Source organism: Strigops habroptila, chromosome 1 (assembly GCF_004027225.2).
Source record: "Strigops habroptila isolate Jane chromosome 1, bStrHab1.2.pri, whole genome shotgun sequence".
In the NCBI taxonomy this organism is placed as follows: Eukaryota; Metazoa; Chordata; class Aves; order Psittaciformes; family Psittacidae; genus Strigops; species Strigops habroptila.
In genome coordinates this window covers 19,951,305-19,965,479 of record NC_044277.2, presented here as the reverse complement: position 1 = coordinate 19,965,479, position 14,175 = coordinate 19,951,305, and the positions used below count along the sequence as shown (strand labels likewise).

The window sequence follows — 14,175 nt, the reverse complement described above, 5'->3', positions numbered from 1 at the left end:
TAGGCTAGAGTTTTAGACAGCATGGTTTAATTTATGACTGCTTCCATCTTTTAGTTTTTATTTAATTTCTTTTGCATTTCCTTTCTATTGAGTTCATGCATGCTCTTCTCCATAACTTTAACTTTATTTTTTTTCTTTTTTCCTTTTGCATGCTTTTTTCAATATTTGTTGACTTCAGAAGCACAAGGGATATAGAGGGGAAAAAAGAGGGAGGGCTGGAAGGGGATGAACAAGATGGAGTATTTCCTGAGGAGGAAGAAAAAGAGGAGGAGAAGGAAAAAGCAAAGGAGCAAGAAATTAATGAAAAAGGGGAAGGGCAAGAGGTGACAGAGAACTGTGATAAGGAGGAAATCAAAGGATCAGGGCATGATGAAAAAGCTCAAGAAGACCAAGCTGAGGAAGGGAAGGAGGATGACAGGTAAAATATGCTTCTGTTTCTATAGACCTATTCTTCCTCGTGTACCAGGACCCTACTTGTCTTCCTTTCTTTTTTTCCTTTGCTTAGCTTATTGTCTATGTTCTCTGCAGCTTTTTTTGTTTTCAATTATGACACTTGCATATTTAAGCAAGTTTCATTCTCAGCTTCAGTGAACTTTTTCTGCATACCAAATGGTGCACTAACTTGACTAATTATTGTGCATGCAAATACAGCATGTTATTTATTAAATTGGTTTAGACTAGAGTTTGGGTTTGACTGTAATAAACAATATGAATTGTAAGATTCCTTGTTATATTCCCTGCTTGACTTACTATTTCAGGGAAAAATCTTTTGTTGGGTCATATCTCATCAGTATCAAACCCATCTTTACTTTCATTTCTGGCAGTACTAAAGAAGCGAATTTGGATTTTATATTTTTTTATCTTCTTTGTGTAGGCTGATAAATGCACATATTGTTTGGCAACAGATGTGGACAAGCAGAGTCTTCTCTTTTTCTTGTTGTTCCAATAACTGCCGTGGGTTGCTGTATTGGGGAGGGGTCATGTACCACTGCTGCTGTATTGAGTCCAGAAACATTTCAGTACAATTTCTTTTGGTTTTATTAGATAATAGTCTAGATTTATACATTTTACCACAATTCCTTTAAACCTTTACTTTTAATGTAAATAAACGACATTTTGTATTACAAAATCCATGTAATTTGCATTAAGAGAAATACAATATTCCTTCTTTCTTCGTTGGCAAAAAATTAGCTTGAGGTTTGCTGAATATTGTTGCGCCCCTTCTCACCTGCACAAGAACAGCAGAAAATCTCTGAAAACAATACTTTCTTTAAACCTGCTAATTCTGCACTACCTATAGATAACTTATGCACTACCTGTAGATAACTGTGCTCATGTGTATCAGGGTAAGCACAGAGCACTCTTTGTCAATCTACTTTCTTCCTTTGCTACAAACTTACATGTGTATGTGCCTGTAAATTCACACACACATGAACATGCACAAAACAAAGGTGATACAAAAAGAGAATCAAAATGCACGGTGCTCATTCTGGGCTGGTATGGGCCAATATAGCCATACTGCTGCTTTTATACATTGAGTGTCATCATTCCTTCACTCATGTGAGTGCATTTTAGAATTCAGCAAAATCAGTTGTTTAGAAACAGCTGCCTTTAGCACTGCCTCGGCATACATCTTCCAGGAACTACTGAATGGAAGTGTGGGAAAGGATGTTTCAAAGACCTTTTTCTTTCCTGGCTCCTACTAGTTTAATGGATGACAAGTTTAGTGGATCTGGAAGTCCTGCCTCTCAAAAAGCATAACCTTGTTCCTGGTTTCCAGCTATCACTCAGGTTATTCTTCAGCAAAAATGCTGTCCCTCACAGAAAGTAAAGTTCTCTTTTAGAAACAACTTCTTGTTGCCTGTGCCAGCTTGTTCCTCTGCTTGTTAGCTGCTCTCTGCCTTCAGGAAGAAGCAGCGCAAGTTCAGGAGTCCCTGCTTGATAGAGAAACAAGATATTATAAAATGACTGCTGTGCAGTGACTTTTGTTTGTGTTAGATTTTGGCTCCCAACAAATCAGCCTCTAGTTTTGATTCCTGCTATGCCCATTTTGCCTACTTTTAGTAAGTTATGAATAAAAAGGAAAGTTTCTCTATATCCACCTTCTTTTCCTATGGTACAAGAAATGCTCGTATTTTTAGCATTTTCTGAATATTCTTCTAAAAGCACAGATTTAGTCCTGTATAGGTACAGGTATAGGTGTATATATGTACATATATATACACACATAGTTATGTATCATTAACATACTGAAATATTGTCAGTTGTGTATACAGTAGACTAACCTGACAGCAGGATCAATCCTAAGTGGTGGTATAAATTTAGTGCCTTCTGCTTGCTTGTTTGGCAATATATAAGATAGTTATAAGTTAAGGACTTCAACTTTCTAAAAAATGTTTTCGGATGCAATCACCAAAGCATCACTTAATAATTAAACGTAGTAGGTATTTGAGAGACCCAACAGAACCAAAGCAGACAGTTCATCCATCACAGAACAGTAGTAAATTATCATCTGTTTTTTGAGATCTTGGCATCAGGAAAGCCTGCATTACAGATGGAAATTTTCAATATAGATTTTTACTTCAGAGATACATCTTCAGTTGAACAGCAGTCACCTTCCCTCTGGAACACAGGGGCTGCTCTCAATCAACTCACCATCAAAAATTAGCTCGTTAAGGATACATGCTACCTCTTGATGTCACTGTGCTTATATACTTTATGAGTTACAGTAATAGTCACACTAACGGCTTTAATCTGCTGGGATCATAGGTGGATTCAGTGTAACTTAAATGACTGTGAAGACAGTTATCCATCATGGATTCATCCCATGCCTATTTTAAAGAGTCCTTCAGTGCAATAAACTGCATTAGCTTTTGGACCACTGGAGCACAATAAATCAATGAATCTTTTTTGGCAGAAATAGCTGCAGCATCAGATTTTGCCTTCATTAGACCTTGTAAAACTAAACCTTGGCATATGGTTGACCTATAGGGAAAATATAATTGTGTTCTTTCTTGGCAATGCATGTTAGTAAACACAAAGCATGGATCAAGCTTCTCCGTTGTGATTTTTAAGGATTCCTTATGTACAGTTCCCTGATGTTATTTCTTGTTCCAGCTCCTTGATGACATCAGGGACAAAAAAAGCCCTCTTAGATCTAATGTGTGAGAATTCATCATTTTTATTGCAGGAAATCTGTTTAAGACTGCTCTAAATCTTAATCTTCCTTAGCATTTTTTTAAATATCGATCCTAAGATATCCTAATTCTGATAGTCAGGATAATTTTGTTTTATCATATGAATACACAGCAACTGTAATGACAGAGCAGGATTTCACTCTGCTATACACTGTTGAAATACATAAGAAAAATTCAACCTCTATTCCGAGCACACAGAGTCTGTTATGAGATGACATAGGAGTCCAGAGATGGAAACACAGGAGAATTAAGAGATGTTCCACATGACAGGAGCTAGTTACCATACTGGGCTGGGGACACCTTGACATCAGGGTTGGTTGAAAGAAAGAAAATAAGATAACTTTGTGAATGTTTCTGGAGGACATTAGAGGCAATGTGGAAAAACACGAGTGTCCTGGGCTCAGCAGTAGCAGTCATTTTTCTCCTTTTTAGTAGCTGGTGCAGTGCTTGTGTTTTTGACTTTCAGTCTGGGAACAACGCTGACAACACTGATGTTTTTAGTTGTTGCTAAGTAATGTTTACTCCTATCAAAGACTTTCTCAGTATCATGCTGTGCCAGGGAGGAGGGGAAGCTGCGAGGAAGCAGAGACAGGACACCTGACCCAAACTAGCCAAAGGGGTATTCCATACCACAGCACGTCATGCCCAGTATATAAACTGTGATGAAAGCAAGACTAGAGGTTCTGCATTACTTTCTAAAGGGATATGCTAAATCATGTTTCTGTAATTTAGGGAAAAAGCCAGTGATGACCAGGTGGCTAGAGGTAAGAATAAGGAAAGAGGCATGGGAGAAAAGGAAATCAGAAGATAGCATCAAATCAAACAGTTGAGGAAGAGTTCCAGTGAGAAATTTCTACATTCATGGCAGGAGGAAGGGGAGAGAAATGTATAAAGAGGAGAATGCAGAGACAGCCCAGAAGAATCAGTCATGTGTTTTGCTATATATTGGAAGAAATCAGTGACATCAATTGTGAAGAAGTGAATGCTAAAGGACAGCTGAAGAAATAGCTGGTTAAGTAGAAAGATGACACAACTGAGGAAAGAGAATTTGTGGCAGAAAAAGTCAGCTAGGATATAAGTTTGCAGAGGCACTTGAGGACACACGAAACAGAGTGTGAGATGTAGTTTTAAGCAATGGATTTCTTCAAATACAAAACTTTTTATCTTCCTAATGCTTCTTCATGCTCTATGCCCTTTCCCTTTATTGTGTCATTCAGTAAAAAAATCTTTAAAGAATTTAATTTCTAGGTTTTAAAACTGTTTCCTGATGAGTGTTTGTTCCTTAGTTTTTCATTATGTTGTAATCTAGTATTTCATTTTTATGAAATACTCATAAGGCTCAGTTTTTATGAGCCTTCCACTGTGATTGCAGCTATTACCAGTTAAATGCAGTGTTTTGCAAAGCTGAATGAAAAAGCATGTTGATGCAGTCTGTGGAAGCACCTTCACAGGAGTGGAAACCAATAACTGTTTTTGAAAATCTGTATTCTGGTAAAAATATCAAAAACCGTGTGAAAGATGACAAGCACTGAGAATCCATTTTCAGTGTGCATACACTGTTTGGTTTCTTAAAGCTATTTCAGAATTATTATGATTGCTCCAACTGCACTACTAGATGAGAGAAGTTAATTGTGCCTAACCTTTCTAGACAAATAGGCCACATGATTTTAAGGGAAAGCTTTAGCCTGAGACTTTTCCCACTACATGATCAGTCCTTTAGCATAACTGCAGTACAGGCAGTCTTTGCTTCCAGTAGCCATAGACAGAGAGACAGAGACAGAGACAGACAGACAGGCAGACTCACAGACACACAGACATACAGACACACAGATAGGTTCACCCACTGTAATTTCTGCCATGGGAGTACAACTTCAGTACAGCAATGTCAATGTTATAATTTTTCATGAAACCATGTCACCATGCAGTTTCATGCAGCTCTCAATCCAAGATGTTGGTCTAACAAATTTGTTAACATCACAACAATGACCTTGCCACTCCTGAGGTAAGAATGGCAGGTTGCAGTACAGTGCTCTTTTCAGCTGCAAAACATTTCATTATTCAGGCAGCTGGGGCAGGTATAATGGACAGAGTTCTTGAACAAAAAGCAGCAACTTTATTTTGTGTTCCTCTAACATAACTTTGTGCTTACTTCTGACTAGATAAGCAGAGAGCTGCTTCTGTATTGCAAATCTCTGAAATCAAAGGACCTAAAATAAACTTTTTTTCAGTATGATTGCATTCGTATTATTGGGCTGGGTAGAGTCTGTTAGCAAATTCTTGCCCCATGTGAAGTACAGATTCGAAGCCACCACTTTTGGATGTAAACTTTTCAACTTTAGTGTTCCAGAGTGAGGCAAGTCTTCAAAAGTCGTAAATTCATATAGCTGCTGAGTATAGCAACACATACCGCTAATAATTTGGATTTCTACGCTTTTGTAGATGACATACAGAAGAAAATTACCTGTGACTTCTGGAAATATATTACTGAAAAGGGTCCAAATTATCAGTGGTTCAGAAAGGAATTGTATGAATTCATATACTTGTTCTGAAATCTGTGCTGAGAGTAGAATACAAATCATTTAATAAATCTAGCAAATTCACCTGTTTCTAAGTTATTTGTCACCATCTACCAAATCCTTAAAGACCCCTTTTCTTCCTGCTACTTTGGAGTAAATACAAAAGATGTATAGACTCCTTTACAACTCCTAAACTTATTTTGATCCACTGGGAAATAATAAAGTAATGAATTTGGAAGTACACATTATTAACAGGTGAACAGTGAAAATGCCTCATTTGAAAGAGCCTGCAGCTTTGATATAAGGTGCCCAGCAGGGAACTTGGGCATTTTTTCTTTGACAGCAACACAGTATCATTGAGACTGATCCCTTTCCATGAAATGCAGCCTGCACTTTAACCTCTATTGAGTCAGATCTGACCTGTGATGCAGAAAGCACTGACGTACTCCTGTTACTGAAGGTTATTTAAAAACAGTGCATCAGTAGTTTAAAGAAAAAAAAAACTACACCAAGAAGTGCAGATGAAAAACCCTGTAGACATGCAGGGAACTAGGAATGAAGAGAAAAATCAAAATGAGGACTTGAAACAAATACAAATGTTGAAATTAGTTTTTCACTTTTAAATAAAAAAAAAGTATTAAAAAAAGACTCATTTTCTGAAGATATTTAAAACCAGGTGGAATCATAAATTCTTCAATAGGCAGACTTTTTTATCATTATTTGCATATGATTGAATACAGGTCTGTGGACAATAATAGCAATAGCAACAAGTAAGGGTGGGGTAGAAACTGCTCAAAACCCAAGGAACTGAATGTTGAAGCTCACCAGGCTTTTTTTTTTTTTTTTTTATATTATGATTACGTGGTTCTGTCTTAATGCTATATGTTTTCACTATTTTTACCTGAGTACTATTTTAATAGAAAAGTGAAAAGATTCTGTAGAATTAATATAGTTCCTTTTCTGATTGCTCTAAATGTACTTCATTAAACATAATTAATAAGCTTATCACTTAGCCTTCTAAGAAACAAACTCCTTCCTGTTACTTCATAAAAGTATTTCTAAAACATAGTTACTGGGTTTGTGCCAGTGCATTTGAAACACGTTGCCAGACCCATCTCGCAAGTATGATATTTTAACTAAGGATCAGGGACCCAGTGCTGTTCTGACTATTGTGTACTTAATACCTATGCTAAGATGATACTTCAGTGGTTTGCCATTGCCCATCTATCTGATTTTAATGTTATTTGACCAAGCATCTGAACATTTTGGTTTAGTACAATCACTGCATCTGTATGGTGTTCATACTCATCTTAGTCTAAGAAGTCCATAAGGTGCTACCTAAACAAGCTGGGAGATGTGTCATTAGGGGGCCCCTAGTAGGAAATAGCCAATATATTTCCCTACAAATACCTCTGGTAGCCCAGCACTTCCCAGATAAAGCCATAACATGAGCATGATTACTATGAAGGCCTATGGTAAAAAAAAATGAGTTTTTGCTCCAACAAGGCATGATGTGCAAGGTGCACCTTGCCTCAGCAGGGAGTTCTGCTCATAGACCAGTCCTCCCCAGGTCAGAAAAACAACGTTTGCAGACTTATGTTCAGAAAGGTGTAAGCCGTGTTTCCTCAGAATTTCTTTTTCTGATGGTCTTAAGTTTTCTGTATGGTTTTCTAATTTCCCCCAGAGACCCAAAGTGACTCAAAGTCATTTTGTCAAAGTGACAGAAGTCAGACAAGCAAGATCATGATGTCCCAGATAATGTCTCTTTGGTTGAGGTAATTATGGCTTCAGATCTCTTGCTTGTGTCCATTTAGCTCTCAGTCCCAGAAGATCAATTCCGAGAGATGCTATGCGTTTGTGAGATGTTAGCAGTGCCTATTCTGACCCTGATTTTTTTGAGTCCTCAAGCAACCCAAATTTACAAGGAATGAAGGAAATGTCAGAGTTGCTTTGTTCTTCAGTTGCCCGCTGCCATACACATACACATAAGCAGTACAACGAGCATAAGCATACATATATTATACAGTACTAATCAAAGCAATCCAGTCTTTCACGAGTGAAGTACAGATGAAGCTATAGTGAAATCCATATTGACTACAGGTATTTTTTTAAAATAAAGCCCTTTCAGGCTTTATTTATTATGTGTATTATGTGATTTTCCCTTTAATGTAATGTCACAGTAGCACATCCAGTTCTTGCATGTCTATCTTCCAGCATTTTCTAGCTGTCAGTGTGCTCTCTAAGAAAATCTTCCATATAGCTAATTGCAGTTTTGCAAGTAAAGTAAAATCATTGTTCCTCTTACCCTGAGGCGGTGCATGATGTCTCTCACCTCTGTATATTTTTGAGCATTTTTGCCTTCAAGTCTGAAATTTTTCTCAGTTTTCCAACTTGATTTTACATTATTTCTCTGGTGATTTTAGGTCTTGGACATGCAGTGGATTTAAAGTTTGGTTCATCAAATCACTGATACCTTTTCATTTCATAGAGCTCTTTTCTGCTCTTCAGAGAACAAATCTGGGCAGCACTAAGCAAGCTTGTAGTATAGGTTGTGACTTAGTCAGCAGTGTTAATCCAGAAAACAGAATGACCCTTCTCTTCCATTTCTGTTGGAAGACTGTAATTCAACAGTATGTTTGAATAAACACATAACATTTAACTTTCAGGTTAAGTACATGCAATATGCATTTCTGTAAGGACACTCTCAGTTAAATCTGGTTGCTCACTGTGGATTTTAATTTGGCTAGTTGTTAACATGTTTTTACAAATGCAACTGCTTCTTTGCCAGACTGGGTTAAAGAAGGTGCTTTCTAATCTCAAAGGTTTTGGATGTTGTTCAAAACCAACTCTGCCTTTGTTTGGAATGTACTAAATTTATTGCCAAGCCTTCAAAGCTCATATGTACTGCTTGTATTTACATATGAATAGGAAAGCTGACTAATGCAAGACGTTTGGACCTCAGCTAGTTTTCTCGGTAGCTTTCTTTTGTTTTCACACACAGTAAATGGCTGGTTTAGTTCACTGTCTCAAAAGAAGGGATTTCTGCAAAGATATTCACTACTGTTAGCAGAATAATAAATCTTCTCTGTAACTTGGTAAAGGAAAACTTGAAAGTTTATCATCAACTGGTAGTATTCACAAACAGTTATCTATTACGGTGTTTTTTCTGTTTCACTCATTGTGTGATAATGTTTGGGAAGTAATTCAATGGCCTGACCCCAAACAATTTTGAAATTTGGTCCTATTTAAAAAAACCAAACACACTAGGTATGATATGGAAAAAGGTACATATCTATTAATTTATAATAATAAAGCAGTGTGCAGAGCTTGATATCTATCAGAGTGGGGAAGATCCAGTTCAAGTCAACCTATGTACTGTAACAGGTGAGGTAATTCTGATTTGTAATGAAAGAGAGCTTTGAAACAGACACTGTATATAAAAGTATTGTTACTTTTATTTTGAAATGTGCACACAAGTTTTCCTTGAATAGTAATGTACATAACAAAATGCATTATAATTACTGTTTTATTGTTTCCCGCCAACTTTCTTGTTATAATTTCAATAAAATAAACCTAATAATTAAGTTAGTCCAGTAGGTATTAGAGATTTGTATCACAAATGAGTTAACATGATAGTTTTTGACCAAGTTAATCTCAGGAGACTAAGTCATTATAATTTCAAACCTGCAGTGTCTCTCTTTGATGTGAATTGGCAAATGAGTGTGTGCACTGGCTGGAAGCATTGTTCCCATGGAAATGTTATTTCCTACACCACAGCTCTCCCCGTAATGCTGTTTTTGTTAAATTTCTTGAGCAAATTAATGAAATGAGAGCTTCACCAACCGAGTTAAGAGATCTATTAAAAATGGTATTAAAGTTCCTTTCCTGCCTATAAAAAGCTGAAAACAAAGTCTTCAGTGGGTCTTCCAGTCTCAGAAGAGACATGTATTTGAAAACATCTATCTATTACAACAACTGAAAAATTGTTAAAATCCTTTCCCTAGGACATCACTGCACACAGCTGTACTCCACACTTGGCAAAGTGCATTTTTACTATTGCAGGTGCTTTATTTTCTTTAGGGACCATTATGAGAGAACTAAGCTAAATGACAGGGAAGTAGTAATTTGGACTTTGCATTGTGAGAAAAGAAACCTGCAAGATCTACCAAATGATTTAAGAGTAAATCTGATATTCCAATACATACACTTTTGATAGAACAAGATCATATATTTTCATTTCCAATTCTGCTGCAAAGATAACAAAGAAAATCTTCAGAAATCCCATTAACAATATGCAGTACAATGGAAAGTATTGATATCTTCTCCTTTGCATTTAAAAATACTAGTAATATTGTAGACTGGAAAAATGCCTGTGCTTCATAATACTGGTTTTAGTAAAGTGCAATTGTTGGTAAGTGGAAAAAAAAAAAAAAAGATTGTCATAATAAGTTTATTCTCACTTAGAAATGGATAGAATAGCATTTTCATTTATTCTTTGTAGAATAAGTGGTATTCTTTGTAATTTGCTAGTGATTATGGAGTCATTGGGTAGAAGGATTCTGCATGGCTCCCTGTGCTGCTTTCTGCCATTCACTGTTAGGGTCCAGGGCCAAGGCCTGGTTTAAAAGTCAGTTTAATAGTACTTTAGCAGTACTTCTTCAGAACTCCTCTGGAAGTGATGTCAACTTACTAGGTTAGTGCAGAGGGAAAACAAAGCTTTTATCTATCTACCAACACAAAATACCTGTCTTTTCAATATGTTAATGAGGAAGATGATGGAAGGAAGAGCAGAAAGAGGAAGAGACAAGAAGAAATGCTGGGTAACAGTTATGGGTTATGGGAAATGACCGTTCAGTTGTCAGCAAGTTATTAGCTAAGCTACACAGCTGGTGTTCCTGGGACTTATATTGAGCTGGCAGATGGATTGCGATTTAATTATTTAACAAATGAGATCCAGGGAAAGAGACGTGTTTACCTTACAAGAGTCCAATTATCGTTTTGCTAAGACAAGGAGAGAAAAATGAGATGGTGGCAGAGGTTGTCTAGAAAGGTATGATCTCTGCTTTTTGAATGACTGTAGAATCCTAAGATTTGGGTTTGGGCCTGTTTGTCATTTTTATTTCTTGTCCCTAGAGAAATATTAAGTCTCTGGGGTTTTTTTTTAGTTTAGCCCTTCTCGTTGTGGCCTGTTGGATTGCTTAATGTACAGAAAGAATGGGCGGTACTGCTCTGTGCAACAACATAAGATGCCTGCAAAAATCTTAATGAGGTTCTTTAACCTGTGGGACTTCATAATCGCTTTTTATAGCAGTAACAGCTTTCAGGGGAATCATTGTCTTTAGTTCCTCCATCCTCATTCTGGTTGGTTTGCCACATATTGTAAATCTCAAAAGGCATGATAAAGCATAAGGACTCCCAGGTGTCAGTAGGATTTGTTTAGTTTGTGTTTTGTTTTGTTTTTCTGCCCTAAGCAAAAGGTTCCTAAGGAAATTTGTCACTAACTGTACTAATCAGCCAGTTGCTGTAAGGAGTTTCTGTTTCTGTAGGCAAGAATCTGACTAACTAGTGAGATGCGCTCCCACTCTGCAACTGATTCAAAAGCTGCAGCCAAAGACTTGCAGGTTTTTAACTATGAGAAGACAAGACTTTCCATTTGGTGCACATGAAACAATGAGGATTCAGTGTGCCTGAAACTGCTTTGTGGGAAAAAAAAAAAAAGGAGCGGTCAGCAATATTAACAATTAGTTTTAAAATTAATATTATCTTGTGATTATTAAACAATTTTAAAGCACTACTAAGTCAGAAATTGGGAGAGACTGGATAAAGTTTCTGACTTGATTTTTACTTCTTAACATCCCAAAATGTCGATTAAACCAAGTTTACCTGGAACCTGTTTATCTAGGATCTGAAGCATTTGCCCACAGCACAAGTCCATCTTACCTGGTGCAAGAGTTACCAGCTATACTGTTGTATATAAAGTGGCTTCAAATAATTTTCTCTGCTTTTGAGGCAGGATCTTCTTCCATTGTGAAATCTTCCCTCTCCTTAACCTGAACCTCATAAACAGTTGCTTACCTTCTTGGTCGGATATCAAGGAAATGGTCTGTATAAAGCAGGACATACCAAGACTAAAGCAAAGATCTCCTTATGAGATCTACTCCGCTGCCTCTCTTCTATGAGGATTTCCTTATGCACTTTATGGCATTCCTCTCTATCTATGCATCAACTCCAGAAGGGATCATTTTCCAAGTAGCCAGTCCTACACACTGTATTCTGAGAGAGTTGTCTGCCAATGTTTTCTAATCTTTCTGTGATTCAGCACAGGTATCGACAAACTGGGGAGAAAAACAAGATAGTTTCTGATTATCTGCTATAAGAGGAGTATGGAATACCTTGAGAGCATATCTGATCCCAAAGAATAATTGTCCTCCCTGTTTTGAAGCAGGTCTCTGCAAACAGATCTTGCAGATTAATGCCTTCAAGAAACCCAAAAATATAAAACTGCATTTTCTAGAAAGCTATTTATGAATAGCACATTTGTACTTGCTTACTGTTTTTCTCTAAAAATATTCAGAAAAAGCTTATGGGCTAGAATTGGCCTATTAAAGATCAGAATTTGAAAACAATCTGAGATTTGTAGTATTATCAAGAAATTTAAGGCTATGTCTATACCAGTAAGCTAGAGAGAGCCAGGACATAGTCTTAATCATCCATATTATTTTAAAAAATTCTGTCCTTGGCATAGCTTTGTGCTGGACACACCAATAAGGTGCCCCTGATTCAGCCCAGGTACAATTCAGGAGGTAGCATAGGTCAGGGTCTGTTTCATCTAGGCAACACGCCTGAGAAAACCCTGTTTTGGGAAAGATGTAAGCTAGCTGTGTGTATGCAGGCTGTCAAGGTCAGACGACAGGCCTAAACCATTTTATTAACTACTATAGGTATGGTACAGGGGTCTTCAATGACGATAAGGACCATATTAAAGTTCCTACTATAGGTGACTGTCAGTCTGACTGTCCTCAGTTGGCTAGCATGGTATAATTTTAAGAAAAATATCTGTTTCTAAGGGTTGTTGTACTCCACTGTTGGCTTTAAATTACAAATATTTACAGATATCTTACTCTCATTTCTAATGCCTAATTTGTTTTGAAGAACTAATTTTGTTTGTTGTCTCTTGTTTGTTTTGAATAACTTCTGCTTTAGCTTTGAAAACATATTCCTCTCAAATTTATCCATATCATGGGTGGCCACAAGCAGTTAAAGTTAAGAAAATGTACTGTAAGAGACATAGGAAGCTGAGATGCCCAACTTGAACCTGACTATCTGGAACAGTTATCACTTGGTAAAATATAAAAATACTTAACAGCTATCTTAAGTTTGCTTTAAGTACATTGTTTTAATTGATGGTCAGATTTCAGGGTGTATTTTGCACTTAACTGTTAAACTGTTATTTAACGATTAACTTAATTTGAATTGGAGTATCCTTCTGCTTGTTTGTGAAGGGATTACAGAGAAATGCTGTATTTTAGATAGGGTGTGCAAAGTTACTTCTCACAACTGAGAAAAACTAGGACAGCAAGTGATTGAAGTGCAGGGCTGAGTAGAGAACTCTTCCTCTGTTCACTGGAAAATTGAAGTATCTGACTAGATACACAGACAGAGACCTATCTGCAGTTCTTGGTGTCCTCAGGTGGTTTTCTGGATTTAGGGGTAATGCAGGAAGCTTCACTCCCATGTGAGCTTTGACCATCACCCTGGCTGGTCCCCTTAACCCAAAGTCAGTGGCCTGGCTGCCACCTTCCATCTGATATTGCTGTATGCTGTGGGCTGCTACACAGCTGGCGTTCTGTGATTATTTGTTCTTTTCTTGATTCTAGTAAGAGTGGTTATTATGACATCATGTACATGTTATTGGGACTAGCATAGCTAATTCTTTTAATTTTTTCCCCACCTGGCTGCATAGTGTCTTTGCAGAGGATATTTTTCAGATTAATACCTCATAAGGCACCTTGAGAACATATTTTAGTGCATATTTATTCATTGACTGATATCATCTTATAAATTACTCTTATTTAATGTCAGTTTTAAAATATTGTTGTACATATTTAATTGGATGTGTGTGATTATGTTTGTGTACATGTAAAGAAAACTTCCAGTAATTTCGGATTCCTATTAAGAGAAAAGGTTGTAGGATTTACTCTGTTTTACTCTAAAGTCCATCTTTCTGTAACCTCAGAAAAGAAGCAAACCTGACATACAACATCCAATTATTCTGAGAATAATCAATTTCTCACACTGTGAAAAAGCAGACTGGTTAAAAGGGTAGCTTCACTAGTGATGATACCAAGCATATACCAAGAATAATTAGTGAGTGGGAGTTTTGCCAGAAAAGGTTCAGAGTGTTGATGAAGGAGGGTCATGACCACTGCAGATTTACTATGAGGCACTATAAGCCACTCAGA

The 14,175-nt window shown here is 36.9% G+C and overlaps 1 protein-coding gene across 18 annotated transcripts in view; it reads left to right on the top strand.

The window, feature by feature from the left end:
• Positions 1-14,175, top strand: part of RIMS2 (regulating synaptic membrane exocytosis 2) — a 451,752-nt gene that overhangs the window by 381,410 nt on the left and 56,167 nt on the right. The window lies entirely within an intron of this gene.